The sequence below is a fragment of the Euphorbia lathyris genome, chromosome 10 (assembly GCF_963576675.1).
Source record: "Euphorbia lathyris chromosome 10, ddEupLath1.1, whole genome shotgun sequence".
In the NCBI taxonomy this organism is placed as follows: Eukaryota; Viridiplantae; Streptophyta; class Magnoliopsida; order Malpighiales; family Euphorbiaceae; genus Euphorbia; species Euphorbia lathyris.
This window is the reverse complement of record NC_088919.1, coordinates 38,670,560-38,692,142: the sequence shown is the minus strand read 5'-3', so window position 1 is coordinate 38,692,142 and position 21,583 is coordinate 38,670,560. Positions and strand designations below refer to the sequence as shown.

The window sequence follows — 21,583 nt, the reverse complement described above, 5'->3', positions numbered from 1 at the left end:
ATTTTAAAGAAAAGAAATAAAACAATTTTCTCTTTCATTTTATTTACAAATTTACCATTTTTCCCTGGTTAATTACAAAATTGGTCTTTGTCACACAATAAGGCTTGTCGCACCATAAGAAATGTGTCACACCTGATCTCTCCTCTATATAATATATATATATATGAGTGAGGCTATAGAGAGGGATTCCCTCACTTTTCATTCTAAGGGAAGAATAGCCTTACTCTAATGAACAAACAATATCCTCGTAATTGAGTTTAGCAATTTTAATTTAATTAAAATCTTAACCCCTCTCTTTCTCTCTCCTTCTCTGAAACCGATTCACATGGTTCTCTCTCTGATATTTCTGATTCACGACCCTCTCTCTCATTGAAGGTGCCTAGAGATATATCACTAAGATAACATTTCTGTCAAGATCTCTGTCCAAATTGGGTAATTCGCTAATTAAAATAAATTAGTTACTGAATTTGACCAAATACTTGTCGGCGCTCCTGTCTCATTTCCTCATTCCTGCTTCGACATCGACGTCGACGTCCAGTTCATCAAGTTCTTCCTTTATAACAGAATCCGACGTGTTTTCCTCCGATTATCCTTTCTTCGATGACTGGTGTTGATTTACAGGTTATAGATATAGTGGAATCTAGGACATTGGATCATGGCCAAGCATCATCCTGATCTGATTATGTGCAGGAAGCAACCTGGAATAGCTATTGGAAGACTTTGTGAGAAAGATGATGGAAAATATGTAATATGTGATTCCTACATGCGTCCTTACACGCTAGTACAAACCTGCGATGAGTGCAACTATGGATCGTTCCAAGGTCGATGTTGTTGGTCCCGTGTATTGTACTAAGATTAGTTCTAAGGGGGGGGGGGGGTTAGGAACTAATGTAACTTTTTCGCTTAATTGCTGACTTAATTTAATTATTTAAACAACTTAACTCAGTTTAGGTCAGCAAGACTGAGCGCGAAGCAAGACAGCTTTAGTCAAAGGCTGACTAGAACAGTTTTACTTGTGAGTTGGGAAATAGCACTTGAGGTCAGCTTCCAACTCAGCACTCGGATTACTCAGCGTCGGCTTATATAATTATATACTGAGTAAATTAACAATCAACACATACATATATATATCAAGAGAAGGGTTAGAAATTACTCAGCAGTCTTATCCTGGTTCGGCCTCACCGCCTACGTCCAGTCCCCAGAAACCTTCCGGGCTTTTTCAATCCACTACTGAGCTCTTTAAAGGTAGAGCACAAACCATTTACAAGCAATTGAGTATGCAAGAGTACATTCCTCTATTCGTCTACTCAACCCTACTGAGCGCTATAACCAAACACTCAGATTTTCTCTACCACTGAGTACTAAAAACCAAGTACTCAGCACCACTCTCTCAATCTTTACAATTGATACAAATTTGTTCTTTCTAGATGAAGAACACTTTAGATGAATACAAATTCAATCTAGACTTTTACACAGAGATAGGATTTGGGTGTAAGTATTTGCTTTTCTTGTTTTATGTGCTTGTATATATTCTTTGCCTTTTTGTACTTCGGCAAAGGATCCAAGTGATGAACTTGTCCTTTTATAGTGAAATCTGATGCTTCAATCATTTGAATTCGGATGTATCCGTTGAATTCAAACGGTCTTCTTGCATCATTCATTGGTCAGCATACAGATTTGTAGGTCAATCCTGTCGTCTAAAATTAGCAGGCGTCAGGCTTGTCTTCTTCCGCCAGGTTCGTCTTCTAGCGCCAGTTTCGTCCTTTAGCCAAATGCTAGTTGACCCATGCATCTCGAGAAGGTCTCGTTGCGTAATTCCAAAGCTTCTGAATTGATGCAGACTCTGTCGGACTTTGTCTTCTAGTTAAGGGATCATTGGCGCTGTCCTGATAAACACTCAGCTTGACTTTATAGACGTTGCCTTCGATCTTTATCTTTGACGATGCTGAGTTGCCTTCTACTCAGCTTCCTTGATCAGCTTCGTCTGCAAGCATTAGTTCTGAAGAAGACTTTTCTTCTATGATGCTGAGTCGTGTTCTACTCAGCTTCTTTGGCTCATGCTGACTTCATCCTGTCTTACTTTTTATTTCCGTTCTCATTTATCAATATACTCAACATTGAACAAACACATTAGTACAATTAAATCAAAGCACATAAATTTAATTGTCTTAATCATGTGATTAACTTAAATAATTTTATCAAATCAAAATCATGTGGAAAGGTGCTTCAACAAACTCCCCCATTTTGATGTTGGCAAAAGTATTTAATTGCTGAACTCAACATTGAGATTTTCCATGATTGTTTTCCTTTTGTACTTCTGAAGTTACTCCGCCGTAAGGGTTGCATCTATTGACTCAATTTAACTCTAAACCTTCTAAGATTTAATCGAGTGAAATTAAAACATGCTTTTACTGACTTAGTTCAGTTCTAGACCTTCCAAGATCTAATTCAGATGAGCCTAGGTCATCTTTCAGAAGTTGGTCAGTTCATGGAACATAGTTATTACTCAGTGTAAATTATAGATTTCAGAGTTGTGTGCTGAGTAAATTTTACTTGTATATTTCACAAGCTTTAGTTTGTTGTTCAATGGATAGTTAAGTATGACAGATCAGCATAACAAAATAGAACATGCCATATATAAAGTTACAAGTCATAAGCTAAGACTATTTCTAATCTATCTCTTTATGTTGACTTGAACTTGGTTGGATTTGCCCTTGCCCTTGCCCTTGGCAGTTCTTTGTTGCTGACTTGGATTGGACGGGTCAGCAGAAGTTGAACCAGGCTTCTGCTGAGATGGCTCCCCCATTTTCTGCTGAGTTCCAGCAGGTTCCAGCAGATTGCCTTTATTCTTTTTGTTCTTTCTCCCCCGTTTTGCCAGCATCATGAGATGGAGGAGAAGGGGCATAAAAAAGTCCCTGTTGAACAGCACGAGTCAGTTTTGAGGAGTACAGTTGGAGTTGAGTCATACTCTCCCTAAGACCTTGGAAGACTTGCAGGCCATCGGATATAGTGGAAGCGGAGATCTTAATATTAGCACTGAGCATGCTTAGCAGATACTCTTGAGATTTCCCGATCCAAGTTATGGATTCTGTCATCCGGGCATATGATTGATGATACATCCTGAGCAGGGCAGTGTCATATTATTGACGTTGAGTGTTTGTGTGCCGGACTTGCACAAGGGTGGTTTGAGTGCATTGTAGAATCTCATTTGTCTTCACGAGGTCAGTGTCCATTTCCTCTTTATTCAGGTTGAGTAGGCGAATGGCTTCACCAATCTGTTCGATTGAACACTATGAGGAGGAGGAGATAAGGTCACGAGCTCCGGTCAGCTCAGAGGTCAGCTGGGAGAAATGTTGATTAACCTCAGCAGAGGTTGCATATGTTGAGTTCACAGCTGATAAGGCATTGAGTTGACCTTGGATGGCATTCATATGATTCACCATCATCAGCTGAAGTTCGGCCAGCTTCACTATTGACTCTTACTTGGGCTGTTGAGATGCAAACGATGTCATGACACTCATCAAGTCTTTGAGACCCTTGATTTCAGTCAAAAGCTGAGTGACAGAGGAGATTTGTGTTGGCTCAATATGAACAGACCCAGTAGCATCGACGTTAGTCTGATGAATATCCTGAAGTAGAGCTTGAGCTGAGTTGATAATCTTCCTGCCATACTCAGGAGCATTTAAGTATGCATAGGATTCATCAGTTTGTGGTTCAGAGGCCGGAATTTTGTCAACACCGGATGGAGGAGGTGTTTGGTGCTGAGAAGTGGAGGTGCCAGCTTGGTCAGCAGCTGCAATTTTAGCCAGGTCAGCAGCAGGAGCTGACTGGTTTTTATTCTGCTTTGAAGGAGTCGGAAGAGATGGATCGGCAGAGATATTGACCTGCTCAGTGTCGCTCTGAAGTTGAGTAGGTTTCGAAGGTTGAGGCAATTCAGAACTGACTTGTGTTGGAAATAGGGCTAAGGTATAGCAGCGGAAATATAAAATTTTAGCCTACTTCCTTTTAACCATAGGATCCGTTAATCGTTATTTCATATAAAGAGGAATAAGAAGAAATACCTTTCGTTGATCAATCTACCGTAGCAAACGAAGTGCCCACAACTTCAAAGGAGAGGTAAACTGTTTACCAATCTGTCCCTATTCGAAACAGACCTTCCAGACCTCCGAACGACAATCCCTTCGGTGGAAACGTGGAAGAATATGTCTAGAAGCTACTGTCCAAAAATCGCGACGATCCGACGGTTCAATCTCCGGGCATCCTCGAAATAGTGAACTGACCTGATGTAGGCGAAGAAAAACGAATTTCTCCCTTTTGATTGTTTTTCTTCTTTCGTGAACATGGTGAGGTTAAATTAGAATCAACCCTTATGAGATGTAACCAAAATATATTACCTCTAATTAACCAACACAAGATCAAGGAGAAAGAGGGATGAATTAGATTAATCAATCGATGGAATACCGAATGAATTCTTGTCCACTAACTTGGGGATGGGAATTCTTTTCTCTCTCTCTCTAGAAGCAATTTCGAAAATCACATGTAGGGGGAGGGTTTGTGTGTCTCGAAATTCCAAAGGGAAGGGGGTATATATATTAGCTTGTCTCTAAACCCTAGTTAGATAGGAATAGGTTATTTAATAGGAATCCAATTCGGAATAGGATTTCTAATTATTATCTTACTATATATCCAATATAATTAGGATAATAATAAATAACCTAGTTAGATAATAATAGGAGTATATTAATCTAATTAAAACTCCTAACTTGATTATCTCTTAATTAATTTAATTTCACAATCCTAATCAAATTAGGAAGAGTGGAATAAATTAATTCCTTCCCCTAATATACATTAATTTCGACCCCCTCCTATATGTGGGCCTTATTGGGCTCAATTGGGCTTCCATCTATTAATCATATCCATCTCTCTTTTGTTTCCAAGTCTTATGTGTGATCCATTAGGTTCTTACTACTTCTGGCCGTATGCAACTATTAAATTAATTTCTTCAAGAATTATATTTAATCCTTGCATAACGGAATGATGAACAGAGCATGTTATCGGCATGTCCGTAATCATTCCCCCAGAGTCCGTTAAGAAGACAGGTTGATTCTGCCGTTAACCCTTCCGTATTAGTTACAGTATAATTCGATCCTTTATCAACTACATCCTTGAACTGAATCTTATGACTATGGATGATGTCAAGTCACATATAGCGAGACGTTCGTTTTACTTGTACAGGCCGAGTCAACTCAAATAGATAGGTTAAGTGAAATCTGTATTTCTACTCTTAAGCTATCACCTTGCAAGGATTTAGAGTCGAGTCTTCCACAAGCAATCCTTGGACGTATCTCCCATTCGTCGGGAGTGATAAATGCTCAATCCAATGTATAACTACCCTAACATTACCTCCTGTGACACCCAACCTTTGCAGTTCACACTCCAGAGTCATCTCTGTTAAGGATCGTGGGACCACGCGATCAAAGTCTCACATTCAGTAATTCAGGATGACCAATTAACATTCCTTTGAGTCTGAGGATTATTTATACCTATTAATATCAATGAGATGAACAGGTGACAAGGACGAATCTACCCATCCTGTTATCTCAAGTCGGATCCCCAATCCTAATGAACGACGTTTCATCGGATCTATGTAACTGTCCAGATATCTATATATATGAAGCTTGTGAGATCAGCTTTCTGTCGGACAGAAGACATTGTTACATACAAGTCTCAATAGTGATATATCAATCCTAAACATATCACTTGACTTGGGGTGGTTTTAAGTTTATTAGTTTATTATAAAGTTTTGTCTCACTTCATGCTTGTATGAACACTTTATAATCACTTTAAACAAACTTACGGATTTCCTTTTATTAGACTTTATTTAGTGCTTTAAAAGGGATTGCCTTTATATAGTTATAAAACATATATCTTATTAAAACAAATGATATAAAGAACAATTCATTTACAATAAGTTTGTATCCTGCAACAATTGTCTATAGGACACTAAACCCCAACAACTTGAGCATGAGTTTCCTTTGCTAACTCGTTGTCTTGAGCAGCAGGAACTTCGAGCACTTGCTCAGTGGAAGGTTGAGCAGAGGTGACGGCAGAGAGGGGACCCTTAGGGACTATTGGGTCGACTTGTTCCTCAGCGCGAGAAACAGAGGCTTGTTTTTCCTTGATTTGATCCGGAGTAGGCTCAACGACATTGGTGAAGAACTGAAACTGAAGTCCGTCAGGTCAGTGATTGGATCTCTGAGTGGGGAATCATGCAACAGATCGATGAGGTTTGGCTTTTAAGCCTTGCGTTTAAAGCGCTTATCCGTACTGTCCTTAGAAGATTTGGTTGGTGGAGAAGGATCAACATGAATAGACTCAACGTGATCTACGAATAGGTGCCACTGGAGTCTCATCTAATGGGACTTCTTCGGGTACCTCAACCGCTTCTGTTGTTTCATCCGGTGTCTCTTCCCCTTGAACTTCATCGAGTTCAATCACGCTTCCCTTTTGCGTTTCTTCGAGAAACTCTTTCTCTAAGAAGGTTGCGTATCTGGATACTATTACTTTCTGATCATCTGGATGATAGAAGTAATACCCTATGGTCTCTTTGGGATATCCAATGAAGAAACATTTATCAGATTTAGAATCCAATTTGTCGGACGCAATGCGTTTGACATATGCTGAACAACCCCATACTCTCATAAATGAGAATACGGGTTTCCTACCAACGAACAATTCATATGGTGTGGAACTGGCGGATTTAGTTGTTACTCGATTCAGGGTGAAGAGGGCAGTTTCTAAGGCATAGCCCCAGAACGTCTTTGGAAGTAAGGCCATGCTCAACATGGACCGTACCATATCTAATAGGGTACGGTTTCTCCTCTCGGATACACCATTATGTTGTGGTGTATAGGGAGGTGTCCATTGTGAGCATATCCCACATTCAGTTAAATAATTCAGAAAATCATCTGAAAGATATTCGCCACCTCGATCGGATCGAAGCGTCTTTATTTTCTTTCCTAATTGATTTTCCACTTCATTTTTGAAGCATTTGAACTTGTCAAAAGCTACTGATTTTTGCTTCATCAAGTAGATGTAACCATATCGAGTATGGTCATCTATGAAGCTAATGAAGTATCTGAATCCTCCTCTTGCTTGGACTGACATAGGACCGCATACATCTGAATGAATGAGTCCTAGAGTGTCTGATACACGCTCACCTTTATTGCTAAAGGGTGCCTTTGTCATTTTACCTTTTAAACATGATTCGTATGTTTCCAATGATTCCGAATCAATTGAATCTATAAGCCCATCTGAATGAAGCTTTAGCATGCGTCTCTTGTTTATATGGCCTAAACGACAATGCCACAAGTAGGTTGAATTATCTAGTTTATGTCTTTTGGTATCAATTGCAAAAACAGGAGTTTTATCATCTAACACATAAATCCCATTTTGTGATATTCCTGAAAAATAAAAGATCGAATCTTTATAAAAATTGCAACTATTGTTCTTTATCGAAATATAGAACATACCAGATGTTTGGAGTACCGGCTTTTCCCTTCTGGAGGGTAGCTCGATACAAAGAACAATTTCTCTTCCAATGCCCCATGTCACCATAATAGTGGCACTCTCATTTGGGCTTCTTAAATTCCTTTCCCTTGGACACATCTTTCTTACCTTTCTTGGGATGTTTAGGATTGGAAAAATTCCCTTTCCTTTTCTATGATCCCTCTATGACAATAGCCGGTATTGCCTTGTCTTTCTGAATATTGGGCTCAACTGACTTGAGCATATTTGCAAGCTCTTCAAGAGAGGTTTGCAAGTCATTCATCTGATAGTTCATGATGAACTATGAATAACTCTTTGGGAGGGATTGAAGAATTAAGTCTACACTTAGTTCGTTATCCATCGCGAATCCAATACTAGAAAGTTTGGTAATACAGCCAATCATCTTGACACAATGTGTCATGACTGATGTGCCCTCTTGCATCCGGCAACGATATAGCAATTTGGATATCTCGTAGCGTTCGCACCTGGTCTGTTTCCCAAACAGTTCCTTTAGGTGCATGATGACGGAATAGGCATCCATCTCCTCATGTTGCCTTTGTAATTCCGACGTCATCGATGCAAGTATGATGCAACCGGCATGATCATCATCAGCCTTGTGCTTCTGGTAAGCATCAATTTCCTCGATGGGAGCATCATCTTCCGGGATAGGGGGTATCGGTGTATCAAGTACATACCCAATTTTCTCGAACTTCAAAATAATTTTGAGGTTACGAAACCAGTCGGTGAAGTTTGAACCATTCAACTTGTTATCGGTAAGAATGTTTTGCAGATTGGTTTTAGTCATGATTTTAAAGAGTGAGTGTTTAAACAAAACCCGAGAGTGAGAAAGAGTAAACGTATGTTATTCATTTGTTTTAAAGTATAACAATCTAAAATTATAGGCCTTTTAATTTATTTCAGATTTCTCCCACTATTTTGCCAAATTAATAACCCTCCATATTAATTCGAAGAATTTCACAAATCCTTTAGTGAGCTAGGATCCTAACTCCTGAGATTTCGCCTTAACTTTAGCCAACAAACTAGTCTCATTCGTTAGGTAGATTCATTCAATCAATCACATCTCGAATGCGATTCCTAGGTTATTGGGTTACTAACCACATTAGTAACTAATATGTCATTCATATTAATCCCAACCATTTTGCCCATTAGTGTATGACAACATGAGTTTGCCCATCCAATTATCATACTCTAATTTAAGTATTACCCCATATTCATGAAAGAACGATTTTCGATAATCCAGGTGTTACCATAAGACCCCGAGCTTGACTTTGGCCAACAACCCAAAGGCCCCCAGTACTGCCGGCTGAATTATAATATTAGGGAGGGGCAACCGATTTTAATAACTTATTTATTTACTTAACTTTTTAATGAGGGATTTTTATTTAAGTCTCATAATCTAACTTAGTCTTGATTTGCTTTAGCATACATCAGACACACATTCACACATACATTGGCGTTATGGACATATCATCTAAATTATTCCGTCGAGCCAGAGACGGAATAAAAGGCAAACCTAAGGAAATACTAACTATTACATATTTCTCTTTAGGTCCTCCGTCTTCTCCATGGCGCCTTGAAAATTACATATTAATTTTCTATACTACTAAAAGAAAACTTCAATTGAATTGAAGGGAATCAGATGAGAAGAGAAATTACAATAGATAGTAGAAAGGCAGGACGCGCAGGCCCTATTTCAAAAATACCAAAAGAATAAAAGAGGGTCCAAATATGTCCATAACTCCAAACATGCAAAGACTCAATTAAATAAATTTAATTGGTTAATTACATAACTGATTTATATAATATTTATGTTAATCACATTAACTTATCAAATTAATTTCATCCAATTTTACTTCTAATCGTTTTGTATCTTTATATTAATTCTTAGATTAATATAACCATATAAAACGTTGATTATGCATGTCCCAATTATTTTTGATTTCAATTCATTTAACGCTTTGATTTACAACTTGGTAAAACAAACTTTTAAATGAATTTTCATTCGATAATCAAAACAGAAAACTATTAATTTCCGAAACATGTATATATATATATATTTTATATTCAAAACTAATTTTAAAGTACATATATATATCAGATTTTCAAAACGGTTGAAAAGTGATTTTCAGAAATAGGAAAAACTACAATAGATTTCCGTTTTATCTTTAGAATCAATAAAACTAATTTTATTAATCTAACCATAAAACTAATAGATTTTGTTATAATGATTATCAACCGAAATAATTAGGAACATAAGCATAATCAGTTTTAATTAACAATTAATCAAAACTTTATTTATCTTTAGAATTAATCAATCAATACTATTTGTCAATTAATCCTAACCATAAATATTTATTCAATCCTATTGAAAACTTCTATATTTTCATATATGAAATAACGGATTTAACGATGGCTCTGATACCACTGTTGGAAATAGGGCTAAGGTATAGCAGCGGAAATATAAAATTTTAGCCTACTTCCTTTTAACCATAGGATCCGTTAATCGTTATTTCATATAAAGAGGAATAAGAAGAAATACCTTTCGTTGATCAATCTACCGTTGCAAACGAAGTGCCCACAACTTCAAAGGAGAGGTAAACTGTTTACCAATCTGCCCCTATTCGAAACAGACCTTCCAGACCTCCGAATGACAATCCCTTCGGTGAAAACGTGGAAGAATATGTCTAGACACTACTGTCCAAAAATCACGACGATCCGACAGTTCAATCTCCGGGAATCCTCGAAATAGTGAACTGGCCTGATGTAGGCGAAGAAAAACGAATTTCTCCCTTTTGATTGTTTTTCTTCTTTCGTGAACACGGTGAGGTTAAATTAGAATCAACCCTTATGAGATGTAACCAAAATAGATTACCTCTAATTAACCAACACAAGATCAATGAGAAAGAGGGATGAATTAGATTAATCAATCGATGGAATGCCGAATCAATTCTTGTCCACGAACTTGGGGATGGGAATTCTTTTCTCTCTCTTTCTAGAAGCAATTTCGAAAATCACATGTAGGGGGAGGGTTTGTGTGTCTCGAAATTCCAAAGGGAAGAGGGTATATATATTAGCTTGTCTCTAAACCCTAGTTAGATAGGAATAGGTTACTTAATAGGAATCCAATTCGGAATAGGATTTCTAATTATTATCTTACTATATATCCAATATAATTAGGATAATAATAAATAACCTAGTTAGATAATAATAGGAGTATATTGATCTAATTAAAACTCCTAACTTGATTATCTCTTAATTAATTTAATTTCACAATCCTAATCAAATTAAGAAGAGTGGAATAAATTAATTCCTTCCCCTAATATACATAAATTTCGACCCCCTCCTATATGTGGGCCTTATTGGGCTCAATTGGGCTTCCATCTATTAATCATATCCATCTCTCTTTTGTTTCCAAGTCTTATGTGTGATCCATTAGGTTCTTACTACTTCTGGCCGTATGCAACTATTAAATTAATTTCTTCAAGAATTATATTTAATCCTTGCATAACGGAATGATGAACAGAGCATGTTATCGGCATGTCCGTAATCATTCCCCCAGAGTCCGTTAAGAAGACAGGTTGATTCTGCCGTTAACCCTTCCGTATTAGTTACAGTATAATTCGATCCTTTATCAACTACATCCTTGAACTGAATCTTATGACTATGGATGATGTCAAGTCACATATAGCGAGACGTTCGTTTTACTTGTACAGGCCGAGTCAACTCAAATAGATAGGTTAAGTGAAATCTGTATTTCTACTCTTAAGCTATCACCTTGCAAGGATTTAGAGTCGAGTCTTCCACAAGCGATCCTTGGACGTATCTCCCATTCGTCGGGAGTGATAAATGCTCAATCCAATGTATAACTACCCTAACATTACCTCCTGTGACACCCAACCTTTGCAGTTCACACCCGAGAGTCATCTCTGTTAAGGATCGTGGGACCACGCGATCAAAGTCTCACATTCAGTAATTCAAGATGACCAATTAACATTCCTTTGAGTCTGAGGATTATTTATACCTATTAAGACCAATGAGATGAACAGGTGACAAGGACGAATCTACCCATCCTGTTATCTCAAGTCGGATCCCCAATCCTAATGAACGACGTTTCATCGGATCTATGTAACTGTCCAGATATCTATATATATGAAGCTTGTGAGATCAGCTTTCTGTCGTACAGAAGACATTGTTACATACAAGTCTCAACAGTGATATATCAATCCTAAACATATCACTTGACTTGGGGTGGTTTTAAGTTTATTAGTTTATTATAAAGTTTTGTCTCACTTCATGCTTGTATGAACACTTTATAATCACTTTAAACAAACTTACGGATTTCCTTTTATTAGACTTTATTTAGTGCTTTAAAAGGGATTGCCTTTATATAGTTATAAAACATATATCTTATTAAAATAAATGATATAAAGAACAATTCATTTACAATAAGTTTGTATCCTGCAACAATTGTCTATAGGACACTAAACCCCAACAACTTGAGCATGAGTTTCCTTTGCTAACTCGTTGTCTTGAGCAGCAGGAACTTCGAGCACTTGCTCAGTGGAAGGTTGAGCAGAGGTGACGGCAGAGAGGGGACCCTTAGGGACTATTGGGTCGACTTGTTCCTCAGCGCGAGAAACAGAGGCTTGTTTTTCCTTGATTTGATCCGGAGTAGGCTCAACGACATTGGTGAAGAACTGAAACTGAAGTCCGTCAGGTCAGTGATTGGATCTCTGAGTGGGGAATCATGCAACAGATCGATGAGGTTTGGCTTTTAAGCCTTGCGTTTAAAGCGCTTATCCGTACTGTCCTTAGAAGATTTGGTTGGTGGAGAAGGATCAACATGAATAGACTCAAGGGATTCAGAAGACAGATTGAGGTCAGTATCAAGGCCTTCCACAACCTTTTCCTTCACTGGTGACTTGGCAAGATGCTCAGTTTGGTCGGCATCGACTTGTTTACTTTGCTCAGCATCACCCAACCGATCAGCTTGAGGCTGTCCCTCGGTATCACCCAGTTCTTCCTCTTGATCACAAGGAGTTTTCTCCAGATCAATCTCTTGACTCCGCACAAAGTGTGATTCCTTAGTAATCACGAAGTCAAGTGGGTCAACTTCTATCGGCTTCAGCCCAGAGGTTTTCTTTCTTTTCAGGGGCTGGTCAGGTGTATCCTCACTTTCTTCCTCAGGCTCAACTGGCCTTTTCTGTTTCTCCGCTGACTTAGGTTCCTCTTGAACTTGTTCAGCAGCAGCTTTCTTTGCACTAGAGATTATCCGAATCTTCCTCGGAGCTATGCTAATGTCTTTGGTGGACTGGTCAGCTTTCCGCTTTTTATCTTGCCTAGTTCGTTCAGCGGGTTCTTTGTCACCCATCACTTTCTTTTCCTTCTTGGTCAGCGCATCCTTTGCTGCTTCAACCATATTATCCCCTTCTTCATGTTCATCAGCAGGTTCTCCTTCAACGATAGCTCCATTTCCTTTCTTGGGCTTAATAGGTTGGTTGTAGGCTAAGCTGAACAGAACGGCAGCAGTGATTTCTGTACCAGAAATTTCAATCTCCTCTACAATACTGACCTTGTGATCTTGGAGAATTCTGGTGATGAGAGAACCCATCCTGAGTGTCTCGTTACTGCGTTGGAAGGCGCCGATGAGAAAAACGGGCATATTGAGTGGTTGGTAGGTCAGCATGTGCCAGATGAAGCACTGTTCAAAGTTAGAAGTTGAGGAGGAGGCGTTGATCTTAGGGTACAGAAAGTTGGTCATGATATAGTGTGCCATCTTCTGAGGCTGACCCATGTAGGTGCTGGCTATTTCCCCTTTGTGGTTCTTTGGTTTACAGAACTCAACTGGATAGTCAATGCGTGTGTAGTCGTTTATGGTCCTGAGTTCTGAACCGGTAGCCTTCAGCTTCAACAATTTTGCGAGGTAGGATGGTGTGATGGTGATGTCCGTGTTTTTGACTTTAGTGATTAAGTGGTCAACATCATCTTCGGCAACCCTTAGATTCTGATAGAATTCTCTTACCAACTGTGGGTAAGTGGTGCCAGGGAGTTTGAAAAGCTCGGTCCACCCGTTTTTAGAGATCCATTCGCAGAAGGGCTTCTCAGCTTCTACAAATCCCTTGGAAAACCAACGGCAACGGAAGATTTTACATTTTTGCACGCTTTTGAAGACCGGAAGGAAAACCCTTTCTTGGGGTTGCTTGTTCTTTTTCTCCTTTTTCTTCTTTGAAGGAGTTGCTTGGTCAGCTTTGGGGTTTTTGCTCGGAGTGCTGACCTTGGAGTGGTCATGCTGACCTTGACCTTGAGACTCAGAGGAAGTCTCTTCGTAGTTCTGCTGAGCAGAAGACGGAGGGTTCAGATCGGAGTTATGGTCGTCGTAATCGCGGCCGGAGTTGTTCTGGGAATCTTCAGACATGATGTTCTTGAGAGTTCTTGAGAGAGTTTAGAGGATTTGAGATTTGAGAGAGAGAAATCGGATGCCAAAGATTTCGAGCGTAAAGAGAGTTTAGTGGGAATTCATCCACTATTTATAGTTACTTTGGGTTAATCTGATAGGTCGAAATGGCGGTTTCACCTCGAGTTGATCAATCGACCGTTGTCTCTAGCATTTATGACACATTCGGTGCATGTGTTTTCTATTCATTACTCTTACGTCATCCTAGGTGGCTACTTAAATGCGCGTGCTAGCTTTAATTATGCAAGTGGATTCACTCAGTATCTAGAATACTAAACGTTTTTGAAGTTCTGAGTGCTCAGTTTTACGTAGAGGGGATTTTATCATGCTTAGTAACTCAGCTCATAGTAATCACACAGTATGTATGTCTACTTAGCATGAGGTGATTTTACGTTGTTCATATTAGCTCAGCATGCAATAGTTACTTAATAAGCACTAGTCACTCAGCATGTAATAATCACTCAACATTCATTTAAGCTCAGAAATTCATTGGAGAGGATTAGACATACCGATAGCTTCCCTTAGTATGTTAAATTGCTCACGAGCCAAAGGCTTCGTAAAAATATCCGCAAGCTGTTCATTTGTTGGAACGTAGGTCAGCTTGATCTCACCTTTGAGTACATGGTCTCTAATGAAGTGATGCCGAATGCTGACATGCTTCATCCTGGTGTGTTGGATTGGATTTTTGGATAAGTCAATGGCACTCTTGTTGTCGCATTTGACTTCGATTGTTTCAGTTTGTACTCCATAATCCTCCAGCTGTTGCTTAATCCATAGGACCTGGGCCACACAGCTTCCAGCAGCAATGTACTCAGCTTCAGTTGTTGACAGGGCCACTGACGATTGCTTCTTGCTGAACCAAGACACTAGACAGCTTCTAAGGAAGTGACACCCTCCTGAAGTACTCTTACGCTCTAGCTTATCTCGTCCATAGTCAGCGTCAGTGTATCCAATGAGTGTGAAGTCATTTGTATTTGGATACCATAAACCTGCATTAACTGAGCTCTGCAAATATCTAAAAATTCTTTTGACAGCTATATAGTGAGATTCCCTGGGGTCAGCTTGATATCTTGTGCAATAACATATTGAGTACTGAATGTCAGGCCTACTAGCAGTTAGATAAAGTAGAGAGCCAATCATACCTCGATATAACTTGTTGTCCACTGACTTACCTTTCTCGTCAGCACAAAGCACAGTGTCAGTACCCATTGGGGTAGATATGGGTTTACATTCTTCCATATCGAATTTCTTCAATATTTCTTTGGCATACTTGGACTGACTAATGAAGATGCCGTTCTTCCCTTGCTTAATTTGAAGTCCGAGGAAGAAGTTGAGTTCACCCATCATTGACATTTCGAACTCAGTTTGCATCTGTTTACTAAATTCCTTGCACATAGATTCATTAGTAGCACCAAAGATAATATCAACTACATAAATTTGTGCCAGCAGGGTATCTTTACCTTTTTTCTTAATGAATAAGATTGTGTCAGCTTTTCCTCTGATATAGTTCCTGGTCAGCAGGAAACTAGTCAACCTTTCGTACCAAGCACGCGGTGCTTACTTCAGACCGTACAGGGCCTTCTTGAGTTTATAAACGTGGTTTGGAAATTTTGGATCTTCAAACCCAGGAGGCTGACTAACATATACCTCTTCGTTTATAAATCCATTAAGAAATGCACTCTTGACATCCATTTGGAATAGTTTAAAGTTCATAAAACTAGCATATGCACATAATATTCTTATAGCCTCTAACCTAGCAACGGGAGCAAAGGTCTCACCATAGTCAATGCCTTCTTGCTGACTACAGCCTTGAGCTACGAGTCGGGCTTTGTTCCTGACTACATTACCTTGCTCATCTAGCTTATTTCGGAAGACCCACTTAGTTCCTATGGTCTTTTGATTCCTAGGTTTTGGCACTAAATCCCATACCTCGTTCCTCTTGAACTGATCAAGCTCTTTTTGCATAGCGTTGATCCAGAATTCGTCGTGTTCAGCTTCGGTGAAGTTCTTTGGTTCATGAACTGAGACGAATGCAACATTGCTAAGATATCTCCTGAGTTGATTTCTTGTCATCAGGTTGTTCTCAGCAGCATCAAGAATGGACTTCTCCGAGTGTCCACTTGGAATTTTGATCTCTTTGGGTAGTGTTGAGTTGTCAGGAGCAGGTGTTTCAACAATCTCTGCAGTTTTAGATTGGTCAGCAAATGTAATTTTGGGTTCGTTTTTATCTTTGGTCAGCCCGTGCGGTAATGACTCAGCGGCTCCATTTTGGTCAGTGGAAGCTGAGCCTGGGTCATCTTCGGTAGACTGACTTGACTTACCTGCAGGGTCAGTTTTATCGAACTCGATATGGACAGACTCTTCTACTACTTGAGTTCGTTTATTGAACACCCTATATGCTTTACTGTTAGTTGAGTACCCTAGAAAGATCGCTTCGTCACCTTTAGAATCAAATTTGGCAAGGTTGTCTTTCGTATTGAGTATAAAACATTTACAACCAAAGGCACGAAAATATCCAATGTTGGGCTTTCGTCCTTTCCAAAGTTCATAGGGGGTTTTCTTAAGAATAGGTCTAACTAAAGCCTTATTGAGTATATAGCATGCTGTGTTGACAGCTTCACCCTAGAAATACTTTGGAAGCCTATTCTCACTCAGCATTGCCCTAGCTATTTCAACTAATGTTCTATTCTTCCTCTCAACTACCCCATTTTGTTGAGGAGTTCTAGGAGCAGAAAAATTATGGTCAATGCCACTGACTTCACAGAATTCATCAAACTGTTGGTTTTTGAATTCTCCGCCATTATCACTACGGATGTGAGCTAATTTTAACTCCTTGTCAGTTTCAAGCTTTCTTATCAATGTTGAAAACATCTCAAAGGCTTCATCCTTGCTACTCAGCAAGATGACCCAAGTATACCGAGAGAAATCATCTACAATGACCAAGGAAAATCTCTTACCGCCCAAGCTGAGTGGCTGGACATGTCCGAAAAGATCCAAGTGTAGCAATTCCAAATATTTTTACTTTGAAAAGACTTTTTAGTTTGTTTACCTTGCTGACAAGCATTGCATAATTGATCTTTCTCAAATCTAAGTTTGGGCAAACCCTCAACTAATTGCTTTCTTGCTAATTTGGCAAGGAGGTCCATGCTTATATGACCAAGTCTCATATGTCATAGCCAGGAATTATCTTCCTTTGACACTAAGCATATATTTTTTGAAATTTTATTTTATAAACAAAACATGAACACATTGTCAATATGAGGGGCAGTTAAAATCAAATCATTTGTTTTTCCCTCGAGTACCCGACACTCAGTGGCATCAAATACAACCTTTCTACTGCTATCACATAGCTGAGCAACGCTCAACAGGTTATATTTGAGGCCCCTGACTAAGGAGACTGACTCAATAGTAGGGTTTCCTCCGATAGTACCTGAACCTACTATCTTACCCTTTTTGTTGTCTCCGAAGCTTACACTTCCACCTCGTTTACGCACAAGTGTGATGAACTGAGTTTCATCACCAGTCATATGCCTCGAGCATGCGCTGTTAATATACCATAGCTTCGACTTCTCTGCGCACCTCAGGCTCACCTGCAATTTAAACTATTCATCTTTAGGTACCCAAATCTTTTTGGGTCCTCGTTGGTTAGCATGAACAGGTGAAGCATCATATTTTATTTTGTGACGACATACATTTATAGTGTGGCCATCTTTTCCACAAAAGTCACAATAAACTACCCTTTGAGGGTAATTTTGCTTTTGGTCAGCACGATTGTGCTGAGCATGCCAGCATACCTTTGTGGTATGGCCTTTCTTTCCACAGAAGTCGCATTGGACATTTCGCCGAGTATACCAACACACATCTACGGTGTGTCCTCTTTTTTCATAACAGTCACACTGACTGTTCTGCTGAGTGTACCGTCCATGCTGACCGGTACCATGATACTCATCATGTGGATAGAACCTTTTCTTAGCCGATGTGCTCAGTTGTTTCTGTATATTTGTGATGTCCTTCCTCAGTTTCTTTGAATCTGATTGGACTTCCGAGACAAATCCATGCATGATTTTCAGATTTTCATCTTGCCTGGTGTTGTCTTGGAGAAGATGTCGGAGGTCACTTAGTTTGACCTCTTCGATCTCATCACATCGCCTGCTGAGTGCCTTTATTTTCTTGTTACATTTTTTGGTCAGTGTATATAGATCACTCAGGGCGTTAACCATTTCATTTCTGAGCAAGAGAAGAGATGTTACCTCATTGGAGTGTTCCTCTTGGTCAGAATTATCTAAGAGGTCAGCTTCCTCAGATCGGCATTGGTCAGCAGATTCATCGGCCATGAAGCATATGTTTGCTGACTCATTGGCATCAGCTTCTGATGAGGTTGACTAATCACTGTTGCTCCATGTTGCCACCATTTCTTTTCTGCTACCTTTCTTTTCTTTCTTCAGAGTGGGACATCTTGATTTAATGTGCCCAGTTTGATGGCATTCAAAACAAGTGACAGGCTTTGAGCTGTCCTTCTTATGTCTGGTGTCGCTGGACTCAGCTTTGTATTTATCGCTTCGTCTGAATGGCCTTTTGTTGTTCTTGTCATTCTTCCTAAACAGCTTCTTCATCTTTCTGGTGAACATGGCCATCTCCTCATCGTCTAATGAGTCAGCTTTCATGATAAGAGATTTTTGCTTCTTGTCCTCTGACTTTTCCTTAGCTTCAAAGTTCTTCATTGAAATTTCGTGGGTCAGTAAAGATCATATGAGTTCATCATATTTATATGTGGTCAGGTCCTGAGCTTCTTCCACAGCTGTCTTCTTAGCTTGCCAGCTTTTGGGGAGACTCCTCAAGATTTTCTTCACCTGTTCTTCTTCTGTGAAGTTCTTGTCGAGTCTCTTCAGCTCATTTATAATGTTGGTGAATCTTGCGTTCATTTCAGAGATGTCTTCATTGTCATTCATCTCGAACAACTCATATAATCTCATGTGTTGATTCACCTTTGATTCATTGACCTTGCTGGTACCTTCATAGGTCACTTCCAGCTTCTTCCATATTTCTTGTGCTGACTCACAACCTGAAATTTTGTTGTACTCTGCAGCATCTAACGCACAGTGAAGCATATTGATAGCCGAAGCATTATTTTGCAGTTTTCTAAGGTCATCCTCTGACCACTCAGTTTCACTCTTAACAACTTTCTCGTTGTTTACCATTTTGTAAGGCACAAACGGGCCTTGGACTATTGCAAGCCATGCACTCATGTTTGTAGCCTGAATAAAATATTTCATCATGTTCTTACAAAATGTATAGTTTGATCCGAAGAACAAGGGAGGCCGACTAATAGATAATCCCTCAGGGAGTATCTGTGTTGTTTGATTTCCAGGAAGGAAACGAGTGCTGTTCTCAGCCATTTACAGGGATCAGCTCAAGATAGTTTTATCTTAGAGTAGTGAGCTACTGTGCTCTGATACCACTTGTTGGTCCCGTGTATTGTACTAAGATTAATTCCAAAGGGGGGGTGTTAGGAACTAATGTAACTTTTTCACTTAATTGCTGACTTAATTTAATTCTTTAAACAACTTAACTCAGTTTAGGTCAGCAAGGCTGAGCGCGAAGCAAGACAGCTTTAGTCAGAGGCTGACTAGAACAGTTTTACTTGTGAGTTGGGAAATAGCACTTGAGGTCAGCTTCCAACTCAGCACTCGGATTACTCAGCGTCGGCTTATATAATTATATATTGAGTAAATTAACAATCAACACATACATACATACATATATATATATATATATATATATATATATATATATATATATATATATCAAGAGAAGGGTTAGAAATTACTCAGCAGTCTTATCCTGGTTCAGCCTCACCGCCTACGTCCAGTCCCCAGAAACCTTCCGGGCTTTTTCAATCCACTACTGAGCTCTTTAAAGGTAGAGCACAAACCGTTTACAAGCAATTGAGTATGTAAGAGTGCCTTCCTCTATTCGTCTACTCAACCCTGCTGAGCGCTATAACCAAACACTCAGATTTTCTCTACCACTGAGTACTAAAAACCAAGTACTCAGCACCACTCTCTCAATCTTTACAATTGATACAGATTTGTTCTTTCTAGATGAAGAACACTTTAGATGAATACAAATTCAATCTAGACTTTTACACAGAGATAGGATTTGGGTGTAAGTATTTGCTTTTCTTGTTTTTATGTGCTTGTATATATTCTTTGCTTTTTGTACTTCGGCAAAGGATCCAAGTGATGAACTTGTCCTTTTATAGTGAAATCTGATGCTTCAATCATTTGAATTCGGATGTATCCGTTGAATTCAAACGGTCTTCTTGCATCATTCATTGGTCAGCATACAGATTTGCAGGCCAATCCTGTCGTCTAAAATTAGCAGACGTCAGGCTTGTCTTCTTCCGCCAGGTTCATCTTCTAGCGCCAGTTTCGTCCTTTAGCCAAATGCCAGTTGACCCATGCATCTCGAGAAGGTCTCGTTGCGTAATTCCAAAGCTTCTGAATTGACGCAGACTCTGTCGGATTTTGTCTTCTAGTTAAGGGATCATTGGCGCTGTCCTGATGAACACTCAGCTTGACTTTATAGACGTTGCCTTCGATCTTTATCTTGACGATGCTGAGTTGCCTTCTACTCAGCTTCCTTGATCAGCTTCGTCTGCAAGCATTAGTTCTGAAGAAGACTTTTCTTCTATGATGCTGAGTCGTGTTCTACTCAGCTTCTTTGGCTCATGCTGACTTCATCCTGTCTTACTTTTTATTTCCGTTCTCATTTATCAATATACTCAACATTGAACAAACACATTAGTACAATTAAATCAACGCACATAAATTTAATTGTCTTAATCATGAGATTAACTTAAATAATGTTGTCAAATCAAAATCATGTGGAAAGGTATTTCAACAGATGTGTCATCTGTCGGGGAGTTGGCATCTCAGATGCCTACTACTGCAAAGAGTGCACTCAACAGGAACAGGAGAACGATATGGATGGATGTCCAAAAATTGTTAATTTAGGAAGTGCCAAGACTGATCTGTTCCACGAACGAAAGAAATACAGTTTTAAGACGAGATGAAGATGTTATGCCTGTCCATGTCTAAAGCCTAAACTTTAAAGCAGAAATGGAACCATTAGAGCAGCTGATTAGAACCTAAATAGACTTTCATGCGTATTGTGTTATTACTTTATGATGTAGTGTACTTCAAATTTTGTGTTTGTCAGTCAACTTCCTGCTTTTATACTTTATATAAAAAAAAATTGGCCAAATAAAAGGTCATGAACCTTACTTTTTTATTTTTAATTATCTCCTCTCATTCTTCTAGTCCTCAGCTTTCTTCAATCCCTTTTCTATCTTCTGTTTATTCTTCAATTCATGCATTCTTCAAGCTAATAAAGCATTTCCATGGCTGCTTATGAGTCTCAGCAACTGCATTTTATCTTATTTCCATTCATGGCTCAGCAACTGCATTTTATTCCACGGGTTCATAATGAGCTTCAATGCTAAGCTTAAACTAGATGATGGCAGTGAGTTTTTGAAACTCTATTTTCCTTGAAGTGGTT

At 39.1% G+C, this 21,583-nt stretch overlaps 1 pseudogene; it reads left to right on the top strand.

Moving 5' to 3' along the window:
- Nucleotides 1-527: 527 nt before the first annotated feature.
- Nucleotides 528-21,098, top strand: LOC136209735 (PHD finger-like domain-containing protein 5A; annotated as a pseudogene).
- Nucleotides 21,099-21,583: the final 485 nt, after the last annotated feature.